Genomic DNA, 14336 nt, shown 5'->3' with positions numbered 1-14336 from the left:
GCCTTCACCATATCCGCTCTCATGACTGACAACCTACCCGTGATCAGTCGAGAACGGTGGACTTTCCAGAGGAACGAACGGTGGTTCGAAGACACCTTTTCCCATTTGGGCGAGTTCCATTTCAAGCAAGCCTTTCGCGTCTCTCCTGCCACCTTCAGATTGCTAGTGGAGTCTCGCAGGTCAGCGCGACGTCGCTGGCCGTCGCGCAGGGGCCAAGGCTGGAAACTTGATTAGCCTCTTGTTTTTCTACAATGCACTACTTTCCTGCCAACAGAAAACAAGTGCGCATCTAATATTACTCCTATCAAAATAATACTAATTTTACGCAGCGTTAATTTCTTCGATTGTTTTTACTCCTTGAGCACTGCTATCGAGATTACACACTCGGTCTACAGGAGCAAGCGTAGCGTGTTCCCCGAACTCACTTCATTGCAAGTGTGTTCTTCGGGCAAGGGTGGGGATTGAGCTCAGGATCACTGGGTTCTCCAGCGCGAGCTTTCTCTCCACGTACTCCGATCTGGTGGGCGCTAGCCCACTCGGCCACCGATACCCCTTAATAAAGACACGTTAAAAAAATTACACGTTTACAATTCTTTGTAATGCCGAATTGGAGCGCAGCTCTTGAGAGGAGGGAGGAAGGGTACGAAGGGGAGGGTATGCCAGCTGCTCCCCATCCGTACCCTCCCATCCTCCTCTCCTATTCCCATCCCACTTAGCGTAAAAAATTCGCTAAGTTTTCCGCTAAATTTAGCCGGGAAATTTTCCCGCTGAATTGACGTGTGACGTCACATGATACGTCATCTGAAATTTTAAATGTGTCGTCAAACGGGTAAAATATTTCCTCTAAATTTAGCGGAAACATTTTCCGCCAAACTGAGCAAAACTTTTACCGCAAAATTTAGCGGGAAACGTTTACCCTCGTGACGTCACGTGACGACACACAACGAAAAGTTTACCCACGTGACGTCACGTGACGACACACGTGACGTCACGTGTGACGTCATTTTGGGTAACATTCTCTGGAGCCGAAAAAACCACATCAACTCCAACCCTTGGTTGGAGTTGATGGTTTTTTCGGCTCCAGAGAAGCTATCTGGGCTGTGCAGAAAAGTGAACTCCTGTTCTAAAGAAAAGCGGGGTTGCACCAAAAAACACCAGAACCAATTCGTAGACTGTGTGGAGGAAGTAGTGTACTCTATTCCCCTCTCGTGTGTCAGGAGATACGTCGGGCAAACGGGGCGATGCCTCAATGATCGGCTGCGGGAGCACAAGTATAACGTGTTTAGAGTTGTGTCAGGTCACCTTGGCCTGCACTGCCGAGACTGTTGCTGCACTCCCGTCTTTGACAAGTGTGAAGTGGTTAGGAAAAATAAAGACAAACTCACTCGGGAAATCGTTGAGGCGCGCGAAATTGGAAGATTGGGGCAAAACTGTGTCAGCACTCCGTCACTATCTTTATCGGATAAGGAACGTTCCTATTTAGACACACAGTGACAGTGCATAGCGATGGCTAGTGAGCACGTGGCATCCAGGTCAAGCTTTTTATTCATGTTTGTTTGTTGTGACAATACAGTATTTATACTCGCTGTTAGAACGAATAAACTTCAGTTGTAAGTCAGCGCCTTGTTTGTCTACCTTCTTGTTCTTGTCCGTGTCCTTGCGCTGTTTTAATCTTTAATCATGAAATACCAACTAGCCCAAACTTCTACTTTAGTTTATCTCCCTCTGTACCACAGATATCCATTAATTTCTGCAAATCTTCTTTGTTGTCGGCCATTAGCACTATATCATCTGCATACATCAGCCCCGGTAGTGATTGTTTAATCCATTCACCTTGCTTGATGAAAGAAAGGTTGAAGCCAAACCCGCTCCGCTCTAGTTTGTTCTCCAATCCCTGTAAGTATAACATGAACAACAAAGGCGACAAAGGGCAGCCTTGCCTAAGCCCCCGCTCTATCTCTATAGGCTCCGATACATTTGTTTCCCATTTTATAAGCACCTTGTTGCTATTATATATATCTTTTAAAAGATTAGTTACTCCAGCTTCTACCCCTAATGTACCCAGTATGCCCCACAAATTCTCTTGAAAGGTCTGGAAGGAGATCCCACCGCCATCTGTTGGTTCAGAATCCCACTAACCAAGGGTGGGGTTGCACCTTAACAATGACAGGTCGTAGGAACCGAAATGCGGGTGACATTTTTTTTTTTTTTTTCGTGTTCAGCATTGGCTTTTTTGTCCAACCCTTGATTTTCGATATTTTAAGCACAGCTGTATAACCTTAGCTCTACGCTTTTAAAACGTCAGCTTTTAAATTGCCACTTTTTTCTCCAGCTGCCTCAGATAGTAACTCAGCATTTGAGATCAAACTCGTTCTCTCAGGAGACGGGAGGGACTTCACTCGTGCAGCCCGCTGTTTCTTTGGGCGAAGCATTTCCACTATATTCCAGCTGAACTTGGCAAGCCCATCGCTAGATGCTTCGCTTGACGCAAACAAAGATGCACGTGACAATGAACGGCATCAACGGCTCCGCCCACTGATCTCAATGACAATTGCTGGATCGCGCTTGCCGCTCCCGCAAGTGAAGCCACCGGGCGTCACTCGCTTGGGATACGATTTGCCGTTTTTGCTAGCCTTTGCTGCGGTTTTCCAGCGTGCTGACGACACGTTTTCTACTCGTTCGTCGTCATTCGCCGAAGAAGTTTTTTGAAGGCTCTGTGTATTGTTGAGACTTTCCGTTGTGAACACGTGGAAAATTTTACGAAAGTGCAGTGTCGCAGGAAAAAGGCACAACGCGTCGAAAGGAAGGGCTGGCGGCGTGTTCAAAGCATTCTTGGCACGCCGAAGTGCCGTGTTTCTGTGCCTTCGCGCGCTTGGATACCGACCAAGAACCGACGCCGTGTGAATGTGTTTAGCGAGTGCAATGTGCGTGAAGCCGTATCAAAAGGTACAACTCGTCGAAAACGTGTCGCCGGTGTCGCGGCGTGATCAAAGCTTCCTTGGCACGCCGAGTGATGCATCTTTGTGCCTTCGCACGCTTGGATACCGGTCAAGAATTGACGCCGCGCCAAAGTTCTGAACGTGTGTCGCGCGTAGATGCCTTTAGATCATTTATATATATCGGCCACGGAGTTCTGGATCGTCCAGCTGTTCCGGTGAGTTGCTATCAATAAAAGGGGGAGATCTGTACGTATTCTTATGTACTATATTAACCATGGCTATGTCCCAAATCTACTCTAATAGATTCCGTGGGAGCACGAATAGGGCAACGTTGTACGTGGAGCCAGGGGGGTTTTCGAAAGCAAAAGTACAAGACGGCGAGAATGAAAATCTTTGAAGCGCGGCCGATATGGTCGTGTGCAATCTGTTGACCAATTACAATTAGGCGAGCCGCGCTCAAACGTCAAATGCAATTAAGTAGGTTGATAATAAGCCAGCACTGATCAGTGATGAGGAGCTGTTGTGCACGGTATTGTGTAAATCGTCTAAGGACGAAAAAAAGACGTACCTTCTCCCCATCTTCCGTCGCTAGTGGACGCTGGATTAAGCTCGTTCCTAAACCGCGAGGGGAAAAGACGCTGATCCAGAGGCACGAACAGCTTCACGCACATTGCACTCGCTGAACACATACACACGGCGTCGGTTCTTGGTCGGTATCCAAGCGTGCGAAGGCACAGAGACACGGCACTTCGGCGTGCCAAGGAATCTTTGAACACGCCGCCAGCCCTTCCTTTCGACGCGTTGTGCCTTTTTCCTGCGACACTGCACTTTCGTAAAATTTTCCACGTGTTCACAACGGCAAGTCTCAACAATACACAGAGTCTTCAAAAAACTTCTTCGGCGAATGACGACGAACGAGTAGAAAACGTGTCGTCAGCACGCTGGAAAACCGCAGCAAAGGCTAGCAAAAACGGCAAATCGTATCCCAAGCGAGTGAAGCCCGGTGGCTTCACTTGCGCTGCAGCGAACAAGCGGGGAAGCGAGATCCAGCAAGTGTCATAGAGATCAGTGGCTCCGCCGCTGTTAAAATACCCGTTCAGGTATAGACCATTCCATTTAGCGCTCTCTGGGCGGCACCATTTTATTCGACCGCAGCGCCCTCTCCACACATTTGGGAAGTTCAGCGGGTTCGGCGGGGTAAAACGAGAGAGAGGGCACGCGCCGGACTCCGCTAGCAGACGACAAACCGGGAGGTTGCCGTTCTCCATCTTTGGGCTGTATCGGCGGGCTCTACCGAACATCGAACTCTCGCTCGTGGCTGCCGTTGTGAAGTGGTTCGCGTTCTTAGAATAGTTGTGGCTACTCCAAAATCGGCCTATAGCTCTCTGTTGTTCTATTCTGCTAAATGATCAACTAGCATATCTTTTTTCCGTTACTTAAATAGCAGTTGAGTCCGCCGGCAGTACTACCCTCAACTACTGCTTGTATTGCTGCAGGAGAGCACGTTTTATTTATTATTTCAGACTTCCACTCATGGTCGCTAAAGGCCTACACCAGTACGAACTTCTGTATAGTAAAAAAGGTACAGCAACCAGATTTACTTTTCGCCAAAGAGAGCGGCCAATCTGACACAGTTTTCCCTATTTATTTGTTTTTTATTTGCACGCAGGTAACAGCGCCTTTGGACCCTCTGAGTCTTTTTATCTAGCATAATATCACGACAACTGGCATACCAAAACCTGCGCATCTGCGCTTGAAAGTCCCAAAATGACGTGATTTTAAACAGAGTTTGCACGCCAGCCGGACGCTAGCTACAGCCCATTCGGCGGAGCGGACGAGATGCGGGGTGAGAGGGGGAGTGCATTTTTTTCTCTTTTACCCTCTCTGTTATGACCCTAATGGAACGGTCTATACAAACACGTTATGCAAGAGCAAACGAGAGAGAGAAGAAGGGGCGTGGTGGGGGGGGGGGAAGGAGTGATCGCATCTGCAACAAAACTCCGCCCCTCGCACCTACTCCTCAGTCGTATCTGTCGTGATTTTGTTGCCCTGAACCATCCTGAATACCTGAACAATGCATGCCCTGCACGAAAGCGCGTGCTTAGCAAGGACGCTCAAAGTCCGATATTTACTTTTGTAGCTCCTGCTACTCTCGCTCTTAAAGGAGCAATGCAACAATTTTTGTACTTTGCGCAAATACTTCTTAAAACGGATCCCTAATGTTAATGACCTATGAAACACGCGTTCGTTTTTCACCCCACGCAATAGAAGTCCCAGAAAAAATTAAAGAAAAACGAGCAGCGTTTACCCCCTCAACTCGCAGCCAGAACAAGCGGCCATGTGATCTGGAGCCGATTATATGCCGCCAGTGTTGATCATAGCCACGCGCTGGGGTTGGCAAAGCGGAGGACACGCGCTGAGTTCCAGACATTGTTATGGCTCGGCTATTGTCGTCGCTGCAGCGATTGGACACGGGTCACAACCCGAATGCTTCTTGAGCTAGCAATTGTCACGAGCCCAAGTCGAGTGCCCACGCAATGCTCGGGTCCAATCTATGAACCGCATTCAAATATCGTCACTTGGGTGTACTGCGATCCCCGAGTTACGTCATCAAATTTTGCAAAGGAGAGATTGAATGAAAATGATCGCTTTTGTCCTTGAAATTACACCGCAACAAAGGAGTTTCTTGGCCAGTGGCGTTGCGTGTGAGTATCCTTGAGTCCCAGGTGTGCCAGTAAGCTCGTGTAGAGAGAAAAACATTCCAACTGAATATCGTTGCACAGCTCCTTTAAGGCTGCGGTCCCACGGCAGCCATCTTGAACAAGGCGTTAGTTCAACCAATAGATGGCGACACGCACCCGTGGTGTGGCCGAAACATTGGTTCACAGTGGGATGGCTCGAGCACCATCACGTTCTCCTCGTGGCCTTGCTCGCGCCGCTGCCAGCTGTGCTCAGCTAGCTCAAGTAGCGTGGCCCAGCAAACGGATGTATGCGAGAATGTGCGAGAATGTCAGGCTGGGTATAAATTGTTCTCTGATATAGGGAGATGCGGTTCGGCGGTTCTAACGGGCTTTCGCAATAAATCTTACCAAGAAGGAATCAAGTGTTCATTGACGTGTTAATATTCTATCAATGAAAAATTCTTCTGCAGGAATGCACGCTCAGTAGACTCACCGCCGAATTCAGAAACCTCACTCAAACTACACTCAAACTGAAAGGCCCCTCCACTTCCTCGAGGAAGGCGCGAGGGCCGGCGCTGGCCAATCGCGACGGCGGATCCGTCCCCGCGATTGGCCAGCGCCGGCCCTCGCGCCTTCCTCGAGGAAGTGGGGGGGCCCTTCAGTTTGAGAGTAGTTTGAGTAAGGTTTCTGAATTCGGAGGTCAATCTTCCAAGACGCCAGTGGAAGCGGACGTCAAGTAAACTGCTTCGCGATTTACGGTACTTACCTCACCATTTTAATTACGACTAAAATAACGTCACAAAATATTGTGTTTCACGGGGTCCGGAAGATGTTGTAAAGGTTGTTACATTATAGGTTCCCAGAAAACAAACGCCGTTGCAATATTTTCGGAAGTACCGACACACATAATGTTGTAAGTACAGCTTAAGAGGAATATGGTGAAAACCATCAGAAGAAATAGGAAGACGTTTATCTGCAATGATGACGCTATGATTGAACGGCCTGACGGCAAGTTATGAGCGTTCGGGAATTTATAAGTTCACTTGATTGCTAACTATGAACATGCGTTTTTGTCGGGTGATGGTGTTGCGGTGATGACCTGATATCGGACGACTCGTGGCAGACGAACAAGCAAGTTTCTTCTCAGCGAATGGTAAGTGTCCAGTGTCAAGCACAACACGTGGCTACCGACGTTGTCGACGTTTCGAACACTTACCGCTTTCGACAAAAGTCCTGGCACCTAGGCTAACTTTCTGGAAAGACTCGAAGTCTTCCTTGAGTCCAACGCCATCATGAACAGTAACTGAAAACAATCCACTATTCAATCGGTGGGTGGCGAAACGTATCCGCATCTGCGGAGTCATGGGCGATGCGTACTCTAAGTGGCTGGAAGTTTACACGATGCCTGCCATGACGTCCAAACACGTCATTGACGTTCTACGGTCTCTTTTACCTACTTTTGCCCTACCTAAAATACTTTTCTCTGATAACGCGCTAAATCTCGCTTCAAACAAAATAAACAAGTTTTTGAAGAAAAAAACCGGCATCAGGCATCACTTTAGTGCACCATACCATCCTGCAACTAGCGGGCATGCAGAACAGATGGTGTGCGAAACAAACAAAAAAAAGCCTTTTTGAAGCTTACGGAAGTAGCAGTTCAGTGAAGAATCGCCAGGTTGTTGTTTCAGCAGCACGCGACGGTCTCATCTTACACGGTAAAAACACCCGCCGAAGCTATATTCGGCGGAAGAAGAGCCACACCCCTCGATCTCATGATACTATGGCGTACAAACGAAGATCGAGAGATTCCCGGATCGGGAGTAATTGCAGTTTATTCAATCAATCAATCAATCGAGTTTATTGTCATGAGTTGCATCGTACAAATTATTGAGAACCATCTTATTGAGAACCAAATTATTGAGAACCATTCGGTCGGAAAACTCGTCTACGTGAGGAATTTCAGCGGAAGTCGGGCCTTCCATGTAAAGCTTGAGTAGAAAAGGCTCTATATTGGTTGACCAGAAGGTGTTATCTCTCTGAATAAGTTAGATATCAATGCCCTTGAGTGTAAATAAAACTAAATCACAGAACTTTCTTTGTGTATTGTGTAACTGCCCTTGTATTTCATAGTAGAAGCTATGGTGGTGATTTGGACCTTTCACACCAGGCTCCTTTTTCTTATTTTTCGCCTCATACTCCTTGGCGGTTTAAGTATGCTTCAAGAATCTTTTGGAACGGGGACACTTTACGTCAACGAGGCCATTTGTTCCAAGTAGTCTACCAGGGAATGCTGCTAGAAATCCGTCCCTACTATTAACGAATAAGCCGCACTTCTGCACAGTGCAGCCTTCCTGTTCCACGTACAGTTGTAAAGCAGCGTCCTCATTGATTTTACCATATTCTGTTGCGGGCAAAGAAAGTCTATGGGTACACGATATTTGAAGCAAGTCTGGCATTGTACGTTGTGGTTCGACGCCCACTAATGTCGTCGTCCTTATAGAGCCTCATAATTTAATCATTACCTCGTCACCTCATATTGCTCCTCATCAACAGTAAGTACAATAGGCTACCGCCATATTACAATCCAAGAATTGAAAAATTGAGTCGTTCAGTCCTTCAACAAGTTTATTATTTATATAATGTTATTACGTGACATTACCTCGAGACGATCGACGTCCATCGTCGATCTTTAAATACTTATACCTGTACATAAATTAGACGCACAAAGGGGGGGGGGGGGGGGGGGGGGTCGGTGGCCGAGTGCATGGTCTAGCGCACACCATTTTGGAGCACGTGGAGCGAAAGCTCGCGCTGCAGAACCCACCCCGCCCCTGCCCGTTTCGGTCTGGAAGAGCATCGTACCGGGCGTGCGGTCGTGTATCACTACTGCGTGGTGCACGTTAAAGACCCCAGGTTTGCGGCTGTACCGCACTGGCTAAATTGCTCATCTACAGCTGAGAGTCAGACGCCCACTAAGGCGGACTAACTTCCGGCTGTATAAACATACACACAACAATTTGCAATTAGACGCATAATAACAAAGAGCACAGCGTGCCGCCTCTTTTCTTTGGATGCCTTTTTTTAAACCAGCGTAAGCTCGCGCATTCTCTCTTTTGAGACGGTTAGAACGGTTGCACATAAAACCCGCGTTTCTCCTACCCGGCCGCTTCCTCCTCTCATTATGTGTAGTTGCTTATAACTAAATAAGGCTATAATAATGGTCTATTATTCATATTTACTTTCAGTTTCAGTTAGGGAAAAGGAGTTTCACGCGAACTAGAGCAAATAAATTAGCTGCGCTTAGAGTATCGGCACTCTCTTCCCCGACAGTGTTGTGAACGCCGCCATTCTGGTGCTTGTGCAGAGGAGGCGCAACTGCCGATCGTCATGATTCAAATGTGCGACATCCTCATCATTATATTCGGTGTTAGGAAGCTCATGTAATGTTGCTTTGCTTTGTCGCACACTGCTTAAAATGGAGGACGGAAAAGCGTTTCTTGTGATTTCAGATAAAGCTTCAAATAACTGGCAACCATGATCTTAAGCCACAATATGGCCAAGTGTCGCTACTCTGACGCGTAGCTTATTTAATGACACTATTCATGCTCTTGTTCAAGAGGCTTGTAATACCTGGAGGGGCCATGACGTAAGCCCCGTGGATTTCACAAGCCACTACCTTCGACACCTACCTCTTTTTCATTGTTCCCGCTTGTGCCAGTAAATTAGCTACGGTTCAGAGTAACGACACTTGGCCATATTGTGGCTTAAAATCATGGTAGCCAGCTACCTGAAGCTTTATCTAAAATCACAGGAAACGCTTTTCCGTCCCCCACAAATATTTAAACAACCCGCGACACACCACATCTAATGCTGAGGAAGTTGTACTTTTGGATCATGACGATCGGCAGTTGCGTTTGCTCTAGCACCGCATCTAATGCTGAGGAAGTCGTACTTTTGGATCATGACGATCGGCAGTTGCGTTTGCTCTGAACAAGACCCAAAATGGCGGCGCCCAAAACAATCTTGGGGCACGGAGTGCCGATACTTTAAAGCTCATTTAGTGACTCTAGGCATGAAGTGAGAGAGAATAGATCTTTATTAAAACAAAACGTTCAAAGTGGAGATTTTAGCAGCTGCAGAACCAGCGCCGGCTACTCCAGACCATTGATTGAAATTATAAACAGCATATAAATTTGACAAAAAAAAGAGAAAAAGATTATATATATATATATATATATATATATATATATATATATATATATATATATATATATATATATATATACATATATATACATATATATATATATATACATATATATATATACATACACATATATATATATGCAATAAAATAATCATTTACATATTTACAATATCGAAAACCCGACGTCACCATACGTCCGACCATCCCTGGTGGGAGGCACCGTCCTTGGACTAAGCAACCGTCCTCACTATGAGGTGGTATCCACCTGGTCCTCGGACCGGCAGCCTCCAGAACGGTGTCCTCTCCTTTTCAAAAATAGGCCGCAACACAGCGACGGCCTGCCAGGAGCGTACACTACATGAGATTTGTTGTTGTCAATAGTTCTCACTTAATTTTTGTCCTCCAGATAATCTACAAGATACCCGATCACAGATTGTTGGGTTCTTCGTGTGTTCCATGGACCAAGGAGTGTTGTGAGGGACAATGGGCGGTTATCGATAGTAGACATTTGTTCTCGAAGATGGTCTCGTTCATCTGTGTACCTTCGGCAGTTGATTAGTACGTGTTCTGCGTCGTCTATTTCGTCACATGTGGTGCACAAAGGGGAGGTAACTTGTCGTATTGGATGTAGGAAATGTTGTCCAAAACGTACACCTAATCGAAGTCTGTGTATCAATGTTTCAGAAGCTCTTGAAATGTGTCTTGGCATCCAAAATTTTAAGTTAGGGTCAATCCGTTTGAGGTGGAAGTTCTGAGGAGCGTCTTTATAACAAGTAGCCTCGGATCTTTGCCTTAATGTCCTTCTGAGCAGGTTTAATGTGTCCCCTTTCGTGAAAGTAATTGCAGTCTTGGTATTTATATTGTGGGCATTTTTGGCTGCCCGATCGGCCGCTTCAATTCCTTGAATGCCACAATGTGCAGGGATCCATTGAAAATTAATTGTATGTCCAGTTTCAATAGCTCTCGAAAGGTGGAAACAAATATTGATGGCAATAGATGAACTTGTTGGTGATATGTATTTTATCATGTTCAGTGCGCTCATTGAATCCGTGTAGAGAGTCCAACTGGTAATACTTGTTTTCTGAGTAAAGTAGAGAACCGCTTGCATAATAGCAAATAGTTCTGTGTTAGTTGAGCTTGTCTTGTGTGAAAGTAAGAAGCTTTTTTTCTATATTTAAAGATGGAATTATAAACGCTGCTGTAGATAATAAATCCTTTGTTGACCCATCCGTGTAGACCGCAGTAACGTCATCTGGGGCTTCAGAAAGCATTGAAAGTGTCATTTGCTTCAACGTGGTTTGGTTTGAAGGCGATTTTTTCACAACTCCAGGTACTGATGTAGAAATATTTGCATAGTAAAATGTCCAAAGCGCAGCTGGAGGTTCATATGGAGTGCGAAGTTTGCGGGAATTATATCTGCATTAGCCATTATTACCTTATGTACACTGGAAAATGTCCTACGGCGGATAGTTGCAACGAGTGGGTGATCATGATGTCGTGTAAGAAGGCGAATGAAATGTCGGAGAGTTTCCCGTTCACGTAGAATCGGTATTGCGAGGGCGTGAGCTTCTGCAACCACCAAGGAGCTTGCTGCGGCTCTTGGTACTCCCAAGCAGATTCGGAGGCTGCGTGCTATCAGATGTTTGAGTCGCGTTTCAAGAGTCCGGTAGAGCCCACATAATGCTGGAAGTGAATACGAAAGGGACTGTGTAACGAGTGCTCCATGGAGAGTTAAAAGTGCTTTCGAAGAGCCACCCCATTTGGTTTCAGAGCAACAGCATAAGATATTGATATATGGCGCTATCTTTCTTTCTAAATATTTTGCATGAGCTGTCCAAGACAGGTTTCGGTCAATGTACACCCCTAGGAAACGATGAGCCTTCACCAAAGCCAAAGGTTTCCCTCCAAGCGTGAGTTCAAGGTTATTGAGTCTTCGTCGTGTAAATGGAAGGACCGCAGATTTCTCAGTAGAGATCGACATACCTCGTTCAATGAGATTGTTCAATTATTAAAAGTGAAGTCTGGAGACGAGTCTGAATTGCACTGGGATTAGCATCTGATGACCAAATAGATATGTCATCAGCATACATGAAAATTGATACATTATCTGGTAATAGACCAGGAAGTTCTGTCAATATAAGGTTAAATAATGTAGGACTTAATACGCTTCTTTGAGGAACTCCTTGTGAAACATAGTGCTCCGATGTAAAACCACTGGGCGTCCGTGCGTACACCGATCGATCATGGAAGAAATCACTCATCCAGTTCACTAGGTGGTCACCTACTTCTAGTCGTTGAAGCTGTTCGATAACATGGCAGTGGCTAACAGTGTCAAATGCCCGCTGAATGTCTAGAAACACTGCTACTGTGATTTTGTGAATTCTGCGTTCGTGTTCTACACACGTCACGAGATCGAGTACAGAATCTATAGCTGACATATTCCGCCTAAAACCGGTCATTTGGAACGGCAATATTCCACTGGAATCTAACCACCAATTTAGTCGCTGTAAAACCATATGTTCTATCGTCTTCATCAGCACGCTAGTGAGACTCACTGGTCGAAAAGATGAGATGCTTACAGGGGATTTTCCTGGTTTTAATACAGGCACTAAAATTGCTTCTTCCCAGACAAGGGGTATACAACCACTAGCCCAGCATTGGTTATACATATCCAGTAAAAAGAACATTGCGTGCTTCCCAATATTCGTTAGTGCAGCCGGAGTGATACCATCAGGTCCTGAACACTTTTTCGCCTGAGCTTTCTCAATGCCCATTTCAGTTCACTTTTGTTAAATGGCAGATTCATGATATGGTTGTAAGCTGTTGATAGCCGCGGGGATGGGGTTTTCTGATCCGTGTTTGCTATGGCTGTAGAAACGTGTTGCGTCACTGCTCTGCAAAATTCTTCGTCTATATTCATATCGCTAACACCTCGATGAAGTGCCAGCGCGTGCAATGGTTGGCGTTGTAACACCGGCGATTTTAATGAGCAAACTATGCGCCATGCTTGTATTTTCGGGGTGTTCTGTAAAATTGAATCCCAAAGACTCTTCCATCGGCGTTTTCCCAAATATTCGAGCTCGTGTTTTGTTTTCGTCTGAATTCGTCTGGCTTTCATTTGATCTTCAAGTATTCCGCTCCTTCGAGCTTTTCGTTCCGCCTGTCGGCGTTGAGCACGCAATTTCTGGTACTCAGGATCTACCCCTAGATGTCCTTGAGGGACTTTTAACGTTCGTGATGATTTCTCAAGGTTAATTTTTATCCCAGAAACGAAATCATCTAGTGTCTTCAAATTTGTCATTGAGTCAGCGTTCAGTGCACGAAACATGGACCAGTCAGTTAAAACTGTATGTCTATGTTTCACAAATGGATGTAATTTTGTGTGACTTATATAGATAGGTAGATGATTGCTTCCCCTGGTGTCGCAGTCGGTATACCAATTGGCCTGAGCTACCAAGCCTGCAGAGCGAATGGTCAAGTCTAAGCAACTAGTGTATCCGTCTTCTTTAAGGAATGTCGGAGATCCGTCGTTTAGAACGCAAAGGTTGTTTGAAATGAGTATTGAGTCTGATATTGATCCTCTCTTTGATGTATGAGAGCTGCCCCAGGTTGGACTATGTGCATTGAAGTCTCCACACAGTATGTAAGGTGCATCCAAAGAAGCAATGAGACCTTCTAGGCGTTGTAAGTCTGTTGTGCTTCCTGGTGGTATATATACGCAAACAATATTAGGTATCAGGCCACGAATGCGTACCTTACAAGCAACAAATTCTCCAGAACTATCAATGTCGCTCACAACTTCTACTGATGAAAGATCGGATCTTATACCTAACATTACTCTTGAGGAACGGAGCTGAGCGTTTGAGGGATATAGCACGTAATCTGGCAGGCGAAATTGTTCGGATACGTGGCCTTCACAGATAGCTAAAACCGAGAATTTGTAGCGACTGACAAAATCCTTGAAATCGCTGCGTTTTGGCATTCGGTGACGTGCATTCCATTGTAATAAAAAGGAAGTGGCGTATAGACCGTTCCATTAGGGTCATAGCAGAGAGGGTAAAATAGAAAAAAATACACTCCCCCTCTCACCCCGCATGTCGTCCGCTCCGCCGAGTGGGCTGTAGCTAGCGTCCGGCTGGCGTGCAAACTCTGTTTAAAATCGCGTCATTTTGGGAATTTCAAACGCAGATGCGCAGATTTTGGTATGCCAGTTGTCGTGTAATACTATGCTAGATAAAAAGACTCACAGGGTCCAATTTCGCTTTTACCTGCGTGCAAATAAAAAACAAAAATAGTGAAAACTGTGTCAGATTAGCCGGTCTCTTTAGCGAAAAGAAAATCCGGTTTCTGTACCTTTTTTACTATAGAAAAGTTCGTACTGGTGTGGGCCTTTAGCGACCATGAGTGGAAGTCTGAAATTATAAATAAAACGTGCTCTCCTGCCGCAATACAAGCCGTAGTTGAGGGCAGTACTGCCGTCTGACTCAACTGCTATTTAAGTAACGGAAG

The 14336-nt window shown here is 45.8% G+C and overlaps 1 pseudogene; it reads left to right on the top strand.

The window, feature by feature from the left end:
- Nucleotides 1–12173: 12173 nt before the first annotated feature.
- Nucleotides 12174–12646, top strand: LOC120839302 (annotated as a pseudogene).
- Nucleotides 12647–14336: the final 1690 nt, after the last annotated feature.

The sequence above is a fragment of the Ixodes scapularis genome, unplaced genomic scaffold, assembly GCF_016920785.2.
Source record: "Ixodes scapularis isolate PalLabHiFi unplaced genomic scaffold, ASM1692078v2 ptg002209l_1__unscaffolded, whole genome shotgun sequence".
NCBI lineage: Eukaryota > Metazoa > Arthropoda > Arachnida > Ixodida > Ixodidae > Ixodes > Ixodes scapularis.
This window is presented reverse-complemented; position numbering and strand designations above follow the sequence as displayed.